Raw genomic sequence first — 14,688 nt, 5'->3', positions numbered from 1 at the left:
GACCCTCTCCAGATTCTCCGCATCCCTCTTGAAGTGTGGCGCCCAAAACTGGATACAGTACTCCAACTGCGGCCTGACCAGTGCTGCATAGAGGGGGAGCATCATCTCCTTTGATCTATTAGTCATGCACCTGCTAATACACGACAAGGTGCAATTGGCCTTGTTAATGGTCTTGTTACACTGCCGGCTCATGTTCATCTTGGAGTCAATTATGACTCCAAGATCCCTCTCTGCCTCCGAGCTGCTGAGAAGGACACTCCCCATAAAATAAAATAAAATAAAATAAAATAGATAGCCAACAGATAAACTATAGGTAAGTATGGGTGAACAATAAATAAGCCACAAATAAATACAAATAACAGGTGAAATAATAACAACAGGGGGTCCCAGCAGAGCCCTAGGACTTTACTCATCTACTCATTTACAACCATGAGAGTTCACAAAATATAAGGCATGACATCACACCACTTATAGCACAAGAACCCCAAAGATAAACTCAATCCAAGGGGATACCCCAATGCCCTTGGGCTTTTCCCAAGCCCTACAAAGAGCTGGTAACTTGGGGGTCCCTCTCAGTGGGCCCACCCCTTTAAGAAGCCTTTAACTAACTAGGGGGCAGACTCCCCCTCCCCTGCATTCACAAAATATAAGGCATGACATCACACCACTTATAGCACAAGAACCCCAAAGATAAACTCAATCCAAGGGGATACCCCAATGCCCTTGGGCTTTTCCCAAGCCCTACAAAGAGCTGGTAACTTGGGGGTCCCTCTCAGTGGGCCCACCCCTTTAAGAAGCCTTTAACTAACTAGGGGGCAGACTCCCCCTCCCCTGCAGAATCCTCTTTTCTCTGCAACTCACGGCTCCCAGACCTGGAGGGTGGCCCTCGTCCTCTGCGCCAAGCTGCTCTCTCGCCTGCAGTGGGCTTCGGGGGGGTCACTGTCCCCTGGAACAGGGCTCCACTATGCAGGGCTTCTGGGGCCTCTGGCTTGGCTCTGTCTGCTGGCTCAGTAGCCCGATTACCGTCTGGCTGTCTGGACTCAACCTTTTGCTATGGATCAGAGGCCTGGGCTGCCTCATACAGCACCAGGTTTGGTCCACTCCTGGACCCTCTGTGCAGTGCCTCTCTCACCAAGCTCCCAGCCTTTTTCTGGGGGTTGAGGACCTGAGCCGCCCAAGCGCTCCAAAGGTCCTACTCCATGCACCAGCCTGTGCACCGTGTCTGTGGCTGCACGCCAGAGGTTGCAGACCCGAGCTGCCTCACACAGCACCCAGGGTCTGGACGCTGTGTGTCTTGCTGCACACCAAGAGCCTAGCTGCTGGAGCCATCCACCACTCCCCGCTGATGGAAGTCTTCAGGGGTGCTTCTGGGCTACGGCTTTGCCCTGCTGAGCAGGTCTTCTCAGCTCTTCTAAGCCCCACTCTTCTCTCTTCGCTGTCCCAGATGTGTTCCCCTCATGCTGGGCATGCAGCTCCTTTTATACACTCCAGGGCTCCGCCCCTGAAGTCTTCCAGACATGAGTGGTGCAGTCTTCAATCAGGTCCACGTGGGGGAGGGGGGGACTCCTCCCCCCGTCCCCTCAGGAAAAAGGATGTGACTTAACTCCTTTTGCTGCCTCTTGATTGGTGGATGAGCTCTACCAATCAAAACAGCAAGATTTCAAGGCTGGGACTCAACCCAAGCTCCAAAAGGCAAGCCCGCTACACTTCCAAAGGATAAAATTAAAAGGCCAGATTCTACTCCACTGACATCAAACAGAATGTTACTCTATGAAGAGGTAGGTTTGGATCCAGAAAAGAAAAGAGAAGGAATTAGATACCTAAAAAGGTGCAATTTTGTTAAAAATAACAAATATGGGATGGTTTCAAAATTGTTTAAAACTGCTCTAGTTTTGAAGTCATGTTATTAACTTGAAATCAAACGCACGTAATTTAAGAAATATAGTTGGGTATATATTATATTGTTTGTCAGTTTGTCCATGGAAAGCATAGACAGTATGTATACATTAAGATTTTAGACGAAACAAGGGGCATGTGTAGACAAAACGAGGGGCGTATGTGCACAACACTTTACAGCGGGCTAAATGCTTTTGCACTGCTTTAATGGTGTTGGTGTTTTCATGCCTTGGTGGCATATCGCGCATGAATTCTAGCCGCTGTAGGAAATTCAGTGGCGTAATGCACCTTAAATTACTTGGGGCACAGCAAACTAAAACTCCTCTGATGTCTTTTAGTTTGCTGTGCCCCAAGTCATTTAAGGTGCATTACTCTGAAGAATTTCCTAGGAGTTTTAGCTTGCTGTCCTACAGCTGCAGAGTGAAGCATGAGCTCCATGCAGGCATCCCTGCAGGCAACCTGGCTGCACCCCGGGAAGGCAGGCTCTGCCCAAGAGAGGGAAAAGAAAAAGCAGTGAGCCTGATGTCCACTCTTCCGCCCCTCCCCCCCCCGATCCTGCCTGCCTGCCTGAGCTGTGCGGGAGCTTGGTGCTTCCTTCCATGGCTGCAGTGCCTGCTGGGACCACCTGAGCCAGATGCCTGCAGGCAGGTACCACCTGCAGGCGGTGGGGGTGGGCACCGCTGCTCTGGAGGATACTACCAGTCCCCCCCAGCAGCCCAGGGACCACTCTGCCTGCCGGCAGCTCACTCCCCCCTCCCTGCTGCCAGAAAGGCAGGTAAGTCAGTGTGTGCACAACACAGGGGTTTAATCGGGCCTAAATTGAAGCAGTGTTTTTAAGAACCCACTGCTTCAATTGAGGGCAATCATTTAGTCTACACATGCCCAAAAGACGGTCCTGAACCAGACTGAGTCATGCTATGTGCCCTGCTCTGTAGTTGTTCCCCTTCCCTGTGCATATTGTGTAGCTCATCCCAAAGTTATTTGCACTGTATGCTTTATTTCTTGAGCACAGATATAAGATGTATCCCAGGCTCACTTGTGAAGGCCTTCTAGGAAGAGGTCTGAAGATTTCTTTTCTTTCCTTCTGGACCCATCTCTAATTGTGGGCTGGAGCATGGGACCAGATCGGGGAGTTAGAATGGGATAGTGGGGCTGGACCATAGGACCAGATAATTATAGGATTGCTGCTGGTGCCAGATGTCCTGTACTTAAGGCCGCAGCTAATGAGTAAGTTCCAAGCGTGCTTCAGGAACAACTGAGTCAGGAGGCAAGCAGGGGGGGATCAACCTCATATTCTCAACTGAGCTTCCAGTTAGGTTGGCCTGAGGTCACAGGGTAAGCTGAAGAGTTTTCAGTGTATGTAGTTGGCACATATAGGCTCAAGGATGACCTTAAAATTGACCCAAACTATAAATGTTGACAGGCATATTGAATTGTGATTTATTCCTATAGAAAATAATACGAACAAAGCATCCAGGTAGGAACATATTGGAACCATGAAATGAACAGCAGTGCAAAAATCCATTCACTGTCATAGCACTTCCTTCTTTCCTCATAGTTATCCATTTACAGTAGGCATATGGGAAAGTTCAGAATATTGTTCTTTTCATTTCTTCAGCCTAATTTTTCCCCACATGTAACAGATTCAACAAATATTAAAAAAACAAAAGCAAAAATCTCTAGCTCCCTTACGATGACTGCCTGAGATCAGCGGCATGGTACGAAGGGTGGGAAAATTCAAAACTACCCCAGCTGTTGAACAAGTAGGAGGAGGGCAAGCTATATATATATATATATATATATGAAAATATAAAAATATATAATATTTTTATAATAAAGAAAATAATTATAAAGGAACCCTATGCCTATGAAAAAGATGCGGATTTCATTGTCTTCAAACAACTCTTTGTCTACTGCAAGTCCTGTTAGCCAGCCGTTTAGTTAACTGACGTATTGATCGTGCTTGTCACATGTCCTTTGTCTGTCAGGAACAAGGGAAGGTGCTGACCCTTCACAGGAAACTGTAGTGACAGGTCTGTAATTTGATAATCGCTTGTTCAGGAAAGATTTCACTTTGTTCCCTGACGTAAACTCCAACTACTTCGTTTCCTTTGATTTTTTGATAATGCCAAGCTTAACCTCCTAAAAGCTTTAAAGCTTGATAACGAAACATAATATGATTCCTTTTTGTATTTTATTTTCCAGCTTCATTTCAATTGAATCACAGGTGGGGAATTTTTTTATTTGTTTGTTTCTTCTTGATTTCTATTTTGATTCCAGCCAGAGACAAAACTAACCGGGGCCAGGTATGTGTGTGTGGGGGCGGGGGGGGCAGTGATCTGTCAAATTGCTGGTTCTACATTGAGTAAAACTGCTTTTCAGCCCTTTCAGGCATCTCGTCTCATTTCCAGATTTCAAAGGCTTTTGTTCCCCACAATGCCTCTGCTTTTTGTTGTTGTCTAGTTCTATCATGGTAGCAACGTAGCAATTAGAGTCTCCTTGCACTACTCTAGGTTTGTTTCAGGAAGGCATTCCTATTCACCAAAGACACTTCAACATACTTAAGTCCATCTCCTATTTGGAAAGCATTTGAACACAGGGCCATGCTTTTAAGCACTGTTTCAGCATAAGGATTTTCTCCTGAACCATAGCCTTTGATAGATGCTCAGATGCTACAGCAGGGGTGGGCAAAATGTGGCCCGCAGGCTGGATGCGGTCTACCAGGCCATTCTATCTGGCCCATGGGACCACTAAATTTTTTTGAAAATTAATATTTATCTGCCCCTGGTTGCCTTGTCTTATGGCCCTCGATGGCTTGCGAAAACTCAGTAAGTGGCCCTCAGCCCGAAATAATTCCCTGCCCCTGTGCTACAGTGCTAGATGTGGTACATGTACCTACATGGATCATCAGCTAAGCATGGTACAGAGTCTTCTCAAAGTTGGAAGGAACTGAATCTGAAGACTGTTTCAGCTTTGCCAGCTGAGCTTATACATTAACTGAGGCACAGCGATCCAGTGGCAAAACCTAGACACTTTTTGGTTGAAATGGGAAATAATTAAACACAAAGAGAGAGGACACTTCTGTGCATATCTGGTTCCTCTAAAGAGTTTCCCCACCAAAAATTAATAGTTATTGATAAGAATCAGTCTTCCAGCATTTCTTCCCATGTTATTAAAAGAATATTGTTCATGAAAAGTTTGATTCCATAATACAGGTAGGCATCGTTCTGTGATGAACAAGACGGTCACTTTTCCAGACTTCTTGTGCTTTTGGGTTCAAATCTGAAGTAATTATCAACTTTATCTCATCATATCTAATCTGCAGTCATCATACTCTGAGATTACACACTCCTGTCATAGAAGGGCTGCAGCAAAAAACATCCCCTTGATCTATCACCTTGGATGGTTGCTCTTTCCTTCCCCCTTTCTTCAGGCTCCCCCACACTATAGTCCTGAGGCGAATTGCTTAAGTTTCTTGATTTGTTTTTTGTCAACCCCATTTTTCTGCTCTCATGCAAACCCTGTTTTTCTTTTTCTCTGAACTGAGTAGTTTGTGCAATGTCAGGTTGGACACGTAATGATTTAATAGAAGGCAGGGTGTCTGATGTAATGGCTTACATTTCTAAAACACCACAGTCTAGTTCCCAGAGGATGTTTTATAGTGCTACTGGCCCTTGACTCTACAGTCTTTGGCAATGCTGCTATGTCTACAAGCCATAGCTTCCTATGAGGTGAGGCACATTTAAAGCAACTGATTGGCAATGGTGTCCAGTTCTGATGTCAAGGCAATGGCATGTTATTAGAACAGACAAAAAAAAAAAATCTGGTGCCAGTAATTTAAAGCTCTACAGCTTCATACCTGATCGTAATTGATTTTGGAAGATAGGTTATTTGGCTGGGATGCATCTGTTTCTCATTGGATTACTTCAGGCTTTGTGGGTGCCTGTAGATGTGCCAGGAGACTGCTCTGATGTGCAGTAATTACAGCACATCAGAGTGGACATGATTAATCAAGTCTGCTGGAGTGTGCCAATTACTGTGCTCCAGCCAGCCTCAATGTCTCGTGTATCAGCATCCCTCCACTTGTTCGACGAGCTTTAGTTAAAACACTCCCACCACCATTTTGAGGCACAGGGATACTGATACATGAGCTGCTGCAGTGCTTTATTAGAGCAGCTCTTGGAGCTGGTCTATTTAAACTGTGCTCCCCCAACCCCTGGAGCATGTGTAAAAATGCCCACTTGTGTGACTTGATCCTATAGACTTCTTTTGAGGAGCCTAACCTAAATGTTCTCCTAAATCCCAGCCTTGTTTTGTTACTTTCCATTGCCCCAGCAACCTTCAGTGTGAGGGTTGCAGCCCCTCTAATCAGTGTAAGCATTCACAGATGCGTGAATGTAGGCCCAGTTGTCTTACCGACAGTCATTTCCCTCTCAAATTTCAGACCTGTTTGAATAACATTTTTCACAACTGGGAAGCACCAGCGATTCCACAGCAACCTCTTCTGGTTTAATGTATGGGTTGACACTTGTATCTGGCTTTTGATTATAGGATCATAGAAAAATAGGGCTGGTAACTAGGGCAGTGCGAAGCTTCAGTCCCTGATTCAATTCGGTGGAGATTCGGCCCAATTGGGTGGCCGAATCTCCAAATCCAAATCAAATCAGAGGACCCTTTAATCTCTCTGAATTGAATCAGAACCCTCTGAATCAATTCGGAGAGATTTGGAAAGATTTGGCAATTCGGATATAGACACAGCTTTAAATGATCTTTCTACATATCTCTAGGTAGCAGGCAGCTTGTGAATGCTGTGATGCTGGGGCACATGGAGTGTCCGACAGAAGCATGGAGGGCTCCCCAGCTTGCTTGGAAGCAGACCCAGAAGTGAATCAGAAGTACTTCCGGTCCACTTCTGGGTCCGGCAGGGAGTATGCAGACCCCCTTTCCCCTCCCCCATGCCTCTGTGGCTTGGTGACTGGTACCTCTTGGGTCTGGGGGCACCTGGAGTCCCCCCGTGGCCAATCACTGAGCCAGGAAGGTGTGGAGGGGTCCCCCAGCAGACTCTCCAGCAGACCCAGAAGCGGATTGGAAGTACTTTTGGTCCACTTCTGGTTTGCCGCCAAGCACATGCCCCCTCCCCCCCCCCCCCCCCCACACCCCTGTCCCGCGACACCCGCCCCCCCCCCCCCCCCCCCCACACACTCCTGTGGGCTACTCCATCTTCCCCAGCACCACAGCATTCGCAAGCTGTGCCTGGTACATCGAGGTATGTAGATAAAACATTTAAAGCTGTGTCTGTGTCCAAATCACTGATTCTCTGAATCAGCATTGAATCTTCAGATTCAGCGTAATTGAATCAGGGGCAGTGATCCAAATCAAGGAATCGAATCACTACCCTAATTCGGGCTGAATCCGAATCTGAATCAAATAGGGCCTGCTTTGCACACCCCTACTGGTAGGACCCATGAGAGGTCATCTACTTGACCTCCCCTGCTCAAGGCAGGGTCATTGCTGTCCGAGGCATCCCAAGTAAATGTTTGTTTAAAAACTTGTAATGAAAGGGAGCCTGATATAACTCCCACCCATCGCAGGAGTAGTTGTCCCTGTAGTATCTGAGTCTTTAAGGACTAATATCATTTACAGCAGTTCAAATCAGGTATAATGTATTATGTCAAGGTAGAATTTGTGGTGTGAGTGAGACTGGAAGTGGATCTTACATTTCCAAGAGACTCACTAATATCACTGGCAAATAAGGTATTACATAGTTTATTCTAAGTGATTTCAGTGTATAATGAGTTCACATCAGCCCTCTTGGGAGTATGAAGAAAATATGGGAAAAGGATAAGATGTAGAGGTGTGTTGTCCTCAGACCTCAGTGACGGGATATTATTGTATGTTTATAATTATATTAAAATAATACTCTGCATTTTTAGACCTCTTTTTTACTGAGGCATTTAAAATGTTTACAGACCTTAGTGAAGCCTAACAACATGAGGTAGAGATACATCAGTATTCACACTTTATAGTTTGGGAAACTGAGGCACAGGGACATGAGATGACTTGCTGAAAGTCACATAAAGAAACAGTGGTAAGCGTTAGAGAAGGCTCCAAGCCTTATGCAACATTTTTTGCTAACGTTAGTGCAAAACACATTATTCCACCCTTTCTTCCCCCTTTTTCATTCTATTTAAATAGATTTTCCTGAATATACCTCCCTCCCCATCTACCAAGGTGCAGTCTGCTTTCCGGGAATATGCCCCCCCTCGCTTCTTCAGAGTGTGAATGAAGTAAAGCCAGTCATACACGAGCCCTCTTACAACCCCACCCTCTTAGGGTCCATACAGATGTCTGGGAGGTTAGATCAGGTAAAAAACGGCCACCCTATCTAACTTAGTTCAGCCATGTCTGGGGTTGGGAGGAGTTGGAGGGATTAAAAATAGCCCCCAATAGGGGAAGTAGACCCCTCCCCCCCATCCCACAAACCCCCTTGCAGACCCTGCAACTACTTTCCCCCGCACAATTCCTCCAACCCCCTGGGTCCTACTACTCTATCCATCCCACTCATCCCTACCCCAATTTATCTCAGATTGGTCTCCTGGTACCTACCTCTGCATCACTGATTTAGATCAGGTGGCCCTTTTTACCCAATCTAACCTCCCAAACATCTAAGTGTAACATCTGTATGCACCATTAGGGCATGTCCCCGCAACCGCACACATGCAGGGGCACATCTTTCCCATGGGACAAATAGCAGCGATGCATATTTATGCTGCTGCTATCTGTCCCTGGGCACACCCTATATGCACCCTCTGGCTCACAGCAAAGTGACACAGGTGGGGTAGGGGAAGCTGAGGCCAGCATGTCTGCTCTTGTGGACGAAGCCTTAGTGTCTATTGGTATGCTTTGAATAATGGGCCGTTTTATTCTGAATGCAACCCAGCTCTGGTGCTGTGATGTTGAGAAGCTTTGTCAACTATGGGTGGCACTATGTAGTAATTCTTTAATTATTAAGAAAAATATGCCTCATGGAGCCACAGAGACCAGCATGAAAGGAGTCAGTGAATGTAGTTTTCAGTGGAAAAAAATGGAGCAGATTAACTTAAAACAAGCCCAGTGGGTGATACGTGATACACTGAGTTCTCAGTGTCTTTAATTCTATATATATAGATGTATTTTTACACGTCTGCTGATTTCATTCCCACAGCTCTGCTCTGACAGCATCGCCAGCTCCGGCTGTCCTTGCACTCTGATAATTACCGAGTAGCCTGTTCTGTAGGTCCCTCACAGCTTGCCACCTTCACTTTCTTTGCTCTGTTCAGAAAAAGCAGTGTCACAGCAGCCTTAGGTCATGTTTGAACTTACCACTGTCCATTTTCCTTTTCAGTGATGTTAACTAGTTATTCTTCCTGTAGTACATGAGCTCAGGGTTGGATTTAAGATAAATAAAAATGCAAGCCTCGAAGACTAGCCATTGATTCAGGTTCCAGTCTGAATTTCAGCCAAGTTAGGAGAGGCATGGAAATGAAGGTCTCCACTGTGGCTAGTAACCCAGAAGTTCAGAGGGACTGGACAGACAACACATTTACACTGGTGGGAACTAAAGCAGACAAACAAATAAATACCCTAGAGAGCTGTACGCAGTAGGTGGTTAGTACCGAGTCTTGCTGCTAGGCAGGTAAGAGAGGATCCACAATACTTACGTTGAGGAGCGTTATTAGATGTTCTGCAGGGTAATTTTGCACCAGGTTTAAATTAGTTACACAACGTCAAACTATAGTGGCCACTCCTCATCTACACTCGTGTAAAGCCTGAATGCATTGGTGTAAATATATCATATATTTAAGCCCTCAACTTCATGGCTCCATGACACTGAACTAGAAATTTCACATGCAAGCCTCTTCTGAGATTTTCATGCAGCACAGCTGGAAAGACCTAGAGCCATTCTCCAAATGTTCTGGCCAGGACGTGGAAGGAAGTGTGGTGCATCAACATTATATATAATGTTGTATATATAATTATATATATAATGTTGATGCACCACACTTCCTTCCAAATAATAAATATATATATGAATATGAAAATATATATATGTTGATGAATATATATTATGAATGATATATTATATATATTATGTTGATGTCAAACAGTACCATGCGCTGTCACTATTTATTTGTCTTACAATGAGAGAACCAGGTCAAGGGCATAAAATCCTTCTCTCAGAAGTCACTTCAGACATAAGCTTAGCCTCCCTGGAAATGGAAGAAAAAAACCTAAAACTTATTTTAAATATATATATTGGCAATTTCTTTTACCCACCGCTGCCTAGGGCACCAAGATCATTAGTTATGCCTCTGCTTGCATTTCTGTGTGGTGCCTACCATCTACTTCTTGTGAAGTATTCAGGCGATTCTTTGAAATCTGCTAAACTGCTGCCTCAACAATATGTCATGGCAGTGAGTGCCACAGGTTAGTAACTTAATAGTTTTTTAACTTCTAGCCTTTAGAAGTCCCTTGAATGTTCCCTTGCTTGATATTAAAAAAAAAAAAAAGGAATAGGTTGCATCTTACATCAATTGAAATTCCCTGCCCACATCATAGTGTGCATTACTGGCTTCCAGAAAAAGCATGGATTTCAAAAAATGTGATTTGTTAATATATAGACATTTTCAGCTTGCTGGTTTTTGCTTTGCTTTCCCCTTCCATTTTTTCCATCTGACTCTAAGTAAAGAAAAGTTCCAATTTGTGAATTTAAGGACAGGTTCGACAAATCGTATATTGTAAGCACCAACCCGTTTCTGAAAAAAAAGTTGTTGGATTTCAATAAATGTCCATTTTGGAAACTCATCCAAAGTAGGGCTACAGAAATGCAACCATTCTTCTTCTGCTCATACAGCACCACCAAGCCTGGCTGGCCCTTTCACACTGATAATTACTGAGCAGTTCATTTTGCGGGTATCTCACAGCTTGCCACCTTCATTTTCTTTGCTTCTGCTCAGAAAAAGCATTGTTAAAGAAGCAGCCTTAGGTCTTCTGCTCCAGAAATCTAATATACTCAACTGAAAGCCTGAAATACTGGGAGCTATACTCATGTCCAAACATCCTACATTCTCTCTTACTTCTGTTCATCATTACATTTTCTGTTTACCGGGTAATGAATTGGAAAAGTTGAGGCCCTTAGTGGACTTCTTTGATTCTTCTTCCAACTCAGGTTGTAGGAAGTTTTGCTTGGGGTCATTTTCTCAGTGTTTATGGTTGCAATTATATACATTTTTGTTCTGGGTGAGCTGAAAAAGCAGCATCAAAAACAGAGGTCTTGAAAAATGGCTTCAGGGACATAAGATTTTGGATTAGTCTAAGCTTCCCCGGAAGTTCATTCAGCAGCCTGCTACCATCCAGTAAGAATATCTCCTTTACACACGGGGTCTATCCTGGCTTTTCTAATCTATGTAGTTTCAGAGAAGCGCACCTGTCTTGGAGGCTCACAGATGGAGAAACAGCCTTTAAGGCAGTTGGTACCTAATTTATGAATGGCTCTGATGAGCAAGATTAAGGCATTGAACAGCACAGCCAGGCTTGGAGCCAGAAGAAAGTTGACCTGATGGGGTAGGTGAGAAGCATATTTTACACCTGCTGAAACTTTTCCCTTGTTTTTGACATTCAGTAATAAATACCTTAAAGTAAATGATAAATGCATGCACACATGTGGCGTGGTCCCTCTATGGGAAAGGAGCAAGAGGAGCTTCCTTAGAGAGCTGAAAGTGGAAAAAGGAGGTATTTTCAGCCTACGTTTTCTGTTCCTGGTCTGACTTGCAGGTGGGTTAGCAGCACGTCTCTCACATTTCCCTTCACAATTGCCTTCTTTTACTGGGGCAAGGGTCCACTGTTTGGCAGGGGCCCTCAATCTCCACCTTCAAATCCCTACTCAAAACCACATAGCTAGAGTATTTCTCCTTGCTAACCTCCATGCTGTCCACCAAACTTGGGCTCTACCCACCCTTTTCCCCCACTTTAAGTTACTAAATCTATATGCAACCTTATATGAATTAATTTGCTTTCACATAGTACAACCCTAGACCCTCCCTCCCACTTCCCATCATCCCTTGTCAGTTTTCTTATTTCGTTAGAGCATGTATTTTTGTTATTCCTACCAAAGACCAAATAAACATATTGGGCTATCTAAATTGTTACTATTGATAAATATGCAGAACAATCCTCCATCTATTCTGAGATCAACAGGGCTGCTTTCTCAGTTGCTTTGCCTTAGCGGGTTTTATTCTTTATGGGTCACATTCCAGAGACAAAGGGCTAAGAATATGTCTATTCCCTTCACACTATCTGTTATCCAAGTTCTACTTATTTCTTTATCTATTGCTTTATTAAAAGGCCATATCTTTAGTAATTTATCTGCATGAACAGTTATTTGTCTAGAAAACCACAGGCACTCCAAGAACTCCTTTTTCACATTTAGATGATAAATACTTCCACATGGTTTAAAAACAATATTTCTGTACCATAAAAAGTCCAAAAAGCTGCCTTCCCTCTATTTATCTAGTCAGCAAGAATGCTGCCAATAATTTAGTCAAGAAGAATAACCTGTTTAAGCCACCTCAAAATTCAATCTACATGAAGGAAAGTATACTTATAGGTCATTACATCACCCACATTTGTTCAATATAGGTCTTTGAAATACATACAGAATCAGATTCTGGTTTATGGGTTTTCTTTTCCTCCAATATATCTAGCAGATTTATTATAGAGAGCAATCTGGGCCTGACAAGTGAGACAGGGTAACTTAATACCTCTACTTCATCTTTAATTTTGAGGAAATCTCTGAATTTTGACTGTTTACAATGAATTTAATTGAAGTGTCAGGGCTGGTTTTATGTTAAAAATGTAGACTTTTTAATATCAAAATACGTTGTCCCTTACTAAACCACATTGCTAACCGTTTCCTTTAGGATTTTTTTTCCCCCTCTTTGTACCTGAAAAGTTAACCGGGTCTGCAAAACTCCTGTTATATTAAGCTTTGAAAAGCTCTATTAAGCAAAATAAATATTAAAAGGTTAAAAAGAATAGGAAGTGCTAAACATATGGCTTGCAACAGGCTGGGTCCAGCCTCAGGTGCTGCTCCATCCAGGCCGCCAGACTAGAGAAGGTTTGGATAAGGCTGGGGGCTGTGGCTTGCCACAGCATTTGGGGTCCTTTGGTTGGTGGTTATGGCCACTGGATACAAGGAGCAGGTTGCTGCTTGGCCTGTCTCCACCACCTCTCATCACCGCCACCATGACAAGCAGCTATTTGCCCCACCTCCTAAGCTGCCACCACTACAATTGCTGCTCCTGCCACCACTCCATACCCTAGGCCAGATCCAGCTGCAAGGAGCCCTGCAGTCCAGATGCAACCCAGGGCATGGGTTGAATTTGGCACCCCTGCATTAGCTGAAACACATGTAGCCCTGTAGTAGCCACATTTTAGAGATAAAGGAAAGCGAAGAGAGTTTAAGCAATTTGCTAAAAGTTACACAACCCTTGATTCATAGATATTTCATATCTATTTCGGGAAAGCAAATGAGAGCATGCTTGAGTAAGGGCACGGGCAGGGCATACAAGTAATAAATCTCTACAAATGACAAATCTCATGGAAGTTTGCCCCCTTTTAAACTGCAGTAAATTGTTCATACATCCATACCTTTGTTTTCAGTGTGAAGTGGGCATGTGTGTCAGTGCTTTGTCTTCCCATTCAAATATCTGCGGGCGGGGGGTAGCACTTTTATTCAAGTCCGAGTGTGACTTGGTTAACAAAACGTTGTGGTGAAATAAGTTTCCCTCTCATTTTGACTAAAGCAGGGAATATCTCTAGTCAGTCATATCCAAATTAGACATATTACTTGGTTTTGGTCAATAGCAATGAAGAGGCATCCATTTAGGCTCATTACAATATAAAACAAAGTAAATCTCCTCCTCTCCCCTCCTGTTCTTACCCTTCTAAGTCAAGTGTTTTTGGTCTCTCTCTTCAAGTACATGCACAAATAAATTATAGCGGTATGTCCCTGGTATGGTTGATGCATTAGGTTTCTTTATTCTTTTATAGTAAGAAGCTTGCAAAAATGTTTTGCTTCAGAGAAAGGATCAGTATCCTGAAAAAAGTTCAAAATTTATATTTTTTTAAACAGATAAGATAGGAAAATCAGGAGGGAAAAGGCAGCGAGCAGAATATTAAATACTCAGTTTACCTAAACTCTTTTGCTAGGAAGGCCTTGGTTGTTTTTCAGTCATTCTTAAACCTTAGCACATACCTAATCACTCATGACCAAAGCCCCAGGATCCCCATCACTCTATGCCTGAAGAATTGCTAAACTGCAAAAGCCTCTGAGCAAACCAAGTCAGCATTTTAAACCCTTGAAGCTCACGAGCATCTCTTTAGACCAGCGTTTGTCACAAACTCAGTTAATAACCATGGCTGATTGTGGAGCACCATGGGACCTTGTTCCCGGGGGTGGGGTGGGGAAGTGGAACTGGATTAAGAAAGACAGAGAGGAAAGTAAGGAACGTAGAAGGTAGTAGTTTGGTCTGCTAAGAAACATAAAATAATTTAATACCCTTTTTCAAAGAGAAAACTCCTCCTAACGTTACTTAGTCAGTCACTTTGTTTCAAGTCATGTCAGTATCATTGTTTAAAATCCTTTTAGGTAAGATCTCCCGCCCCCGCACTTCTCTCTTTGTCAACTGACACCTGTCAAGAAAGACATGCGGAGGGAAGGGCTGTTCTTTAAGAGGAATTTAAATAATGTTG

The sequence above is a fragment of the Alligator sinensis genome, unplaced genomic scaffold, assembly GCF_000455745.1.
Source record: "Alligator sinensis unplaced genomic scaffold, ASM45574v1 scaffold1089_1, whole genome shotgun sequence".
Taxonomy (NCBI): domain Eukaryota; kingdom Metazoa; phylum Chordata; order Crocodylia; family Alligatoridae; genus Alligator; species Alligator sinensis.
The sequence above is the reverse complement of the archived record's forward strand: the minus strand, read 5'-3'. Positions refer to the sequence as shown.